Consider the following 3,783-nt stretch of genomic DNA (forward strand, 5'->3'; position numbering starts at 1 on the left):
CCAGCTTTGTCAATAAATATATACACATATTTATAGTGAATTATGAAAATAGAACCACTGATCTCTTTGCGCTGCCCATTTTTATTTACTAGTTGCATTTATATCTGAAAATTATAAAGTTTTTTATTACGTATATATCCTAAAAATATTTATTTGAGTTACAAAATAGATACATATTGTTATGAAAATAATTATATTGTGGATGTTCATTTATTACTCCGCTATAGATAATCTTCCTAAAAAAGATTATCCATTTAGTACTCTGTTGAAGTTTATCTACAAGCAGCTGATGCAGGCAGGTTGCAAGCAGCTCAATGAAATAATTTGTAGCAGCTTCTTATTAAACAGGCAGGTTGCAAGCAACTCATGCAGACAGCTTACAAGCAGCTAAAGAAAAGCCTTGCAGCTGCTTCCTGAAAAGCCTCGCAGTTGCTTCCTTTCTTCTATAAATAGAGGAGTTTTCAGTTCATTATGTACATAAGTTTGAAAGTTGAATAAAATATCAATCTCCCTCTATACTTATCTTCTGTTTATTTCTTTTATAGTCTTTATTTTATAACATGTTATCAGCACGAGACTCTGCCATCTCGAGAAAATACTTTGAAAGTATCAGAGGTACGAACTTTCTTTTTCTAAATAATGTCAAATCTTTCTAAACTTGAGTTTGTATCCCTGAATATATCGGGCAAAAGGTACATGTCTTGGATGCTTGATGCCGAAATTCATCTTGATGCGATGGGTCTGGCAGATACCATCAAAGATAAAAATCAGGCATCAAACCAAGACCGTGCCAAAGCAATGATATTCCTACGCCATCACCTTGATGAGGACTTGAAAATGGAATATCTTACTGTTAAAGATCCAGTAATACTGTGGAATAATTTGAAAGATAGATATGACCACTTGAAGATGGTTGTTCTTCCACAGGCACGTTATGATTGGACTCATCTAAGGCTACAAGATTTTAAATCTATCAGTGAGTATAATTCTGTTATGTTCAGAATTATTTCCCAATTGAAATTATGTGGTGATAATATTAATGATCATGATATGTTGGAGAAAACTTTCACCATTTTTCATGCCTCGAATATGCTCCTGCAGCAGCAATATCGAGAGATGGGATTTAAAAAGTATTCTGAACTTATCTCACATCTTCTTGTAGCCGAGCAACATAATGGGCTATTAATGAAAACCCATGAAAGTCGACCTATTGGTTCTTGTCCGTTCCCTGAAGTGAATGAGACGAACTTCCACCAAGCTAAGCATGGAAGAGGACGTGGCCCCAGTCGTGGTCATGGCCGTGGTTGGGGAGGAAACTCTAATCGTGGTAATAACAATGCACCAAAGAATCCTCCTCACCACCAGCAGTGAAAAAGGAAGGAACAAAAGCATGAAGCGGTGCAAGAAGCAAAGCCAAAAAATGCATGCTATAGATGTGGAGGAAAAGGGCACTGGTCACGTACATGTCGTACGCCAAAGTACCTGGTTGAGCTGTATCAAGCCTCCCTGAAGAAGACAGAGAAAAATGCTGAAGCAAATTTTATTTCTGAAGATAATTTAGACTTCATGCATTTGGATGTAGCTGATTATTTTGCACTCCTAGAAGGAGAAACAAGTCATGTGATCGGTAGTGAATCTGTAGAAATGTAAATATTTTAATTTTTGTTGTTTGTAGTAGATAGTATATAAGAAGTTACCCGCCTTATTCTTCAAATTTGTACTATATCATGTATCACAGTATACCAGAAGTTTACTAATGCAAAAGCAGTCACAGTAAATCAGAAATTTACTGATACAAAAGTAGCCCCAGTAAATTAGAAGTTTACTGATGCAAAAGTTTATGCCATAGTAAACCAGAAGTTTACTTAGAGATAGCACATGCCATGACAAACTTGAAGTTTTCATCTGCCATTTTTAAATGAGCTATTTGAGAATTCAGATAAGCATATACTGAAGAACTGGAAGATTCTTCAAGTTTTTAAATGCTTGTTCTCATAATAACTTGATTATACCAACTAAAGTTGGGACTAAAATCCCTGAATTCTGGAATATATAAAAGGTGAATATGGCCTATTCACCCATCATGTGAACCACTTATAGATGCATATATAAGATGGTTACATGTATGTTTATTATCAACCTGCAGTTTGGCATTTGAAATTGTCTTTCTCAATTAAGAGCATAATTTTCAGATTATGAAATCAAGATAGTTCATCTTGATGATGCTGATTTATATCCAAGCTAATTTAGCATTTAATACCTCCTATTAATGGCTAAACTATTGCTTATGAGAACAAAGCCTCATGTATTGGTCTAAGATTTTCTAAATTGCATACAACAACACTTGTATGCATCAGACCAACAAAATATGATAAGTAATCCCCTCACAATTGATTTAGGATCATAAACCAAATATTTTTACTATCTAATAACTTTTGATGTGTGGTATATAATTAATTTCTCTACCACAATGCACAAAAATATATTTCCCAAAGAAGATTGGGGATATGAGTTAGTTTTTCTAACATTTGGGGGATGGAATAAAGCAGCTGGAAAATATGCTATATGAATCGAATTATCATTAATATAATCCTCGCTTAGAAGATAATTCAAGTCAAATGCCAGAAGCATTTGCTGATCCAAAATTAAATATCATATTTCAGCTGCAAATGCTTCTATTAAAATTAAAGTCCCTGAAGGATAAAGTTTACTGTACGCATAAAGGTGGTAGACCAGTTGGTTCCAAAGGTAACAATCCTTGAAAAGAATAGGAGCAAATGATCAAAATGATCATAATAAAGAGGAAATGAGCTCTGGAAGAGCCCACGACATAACATTTCATGAAACTCCAGAAGAAGTTCAGGTACCTGAAAATAAAGAAAGTGATGAGATCTCAACAAGTTATGTCGCTTGTGAACTGATACGAAATGATCGTCGACGATATATTTGATACAATATAGTGCACAATATTATAAAAGATTGTGAGGATCGGACCTGTAGTCCAGACACCTGAAGATGTCATGCCATTTAAATGTAAGTCATAACCTATATGACTCATTTGATTAATTCTATATGAAGATCCTTGAAGGATTTAAAATACCTGAAGCAAATTGAAAATCTCGAAAAATGTATTCAATCAGATTACAAAGATCTTTGTACGGTTTAAAGCAATCTGGGCGCATGTGGTATAATCGCCTTAGTGAATATTTGTTGAAAGAAGGTTACATAAATGATGTTATTTGTCCATATATTTTTATAAAGAAAATGACATCAGAATTTGTTATACTTGATGTTTATGTTGATGACATAAATCTTGTTGGAACTCCAGAAGAGCTCCAAAAGGCAATTGAATATCTTAAGAAAGAATTTGAGATGAAAGATCTTGGAAAGACAAAAGTTTGTCTTGGTCTGTAAATTCAATATTTAGCAGATGGGATCTTTATCCATCAATCCGCCTATACATAAAGGATCTTAAAACGCTTTTACATGGACAAAGCGCACCCATTGAGTACACTAATGATTGTTCGATCACTTAAAGTAAATAAGGACCCGTTCCGACCTCCAGAAGAGGATGAAGAACTCCTTGGTCCTGAAATACCCTATCTCGGTGTAATTGGTGCACTTATGTATCTTGCTAATGCTACAAGGCCTGACATAGTATTTTTTGTTAATTTACTAGTAAGATATAGCTCTTCTCCTACACGGAGACATTGGAATGAGATTAAGCATATATTGCGATATTTAAAGGGAACTCTTGATATGAGTTTGTTTTATGCTAACAAA

Source organism: Nicotiana tomentosiformis, chromosome 10 (assembly GCF_000390325.3).
Source record: "Nicotiana tomentosiformis chromosome 10, ASM39032v3, whole genome shotgun sequence".
NCBI lineage: Eukaryota > Viridiplantae > Streptophyta > Magnoliopsida > Solanales > Solanaceae > Nicotiana > Nicotiana tomentosiformis.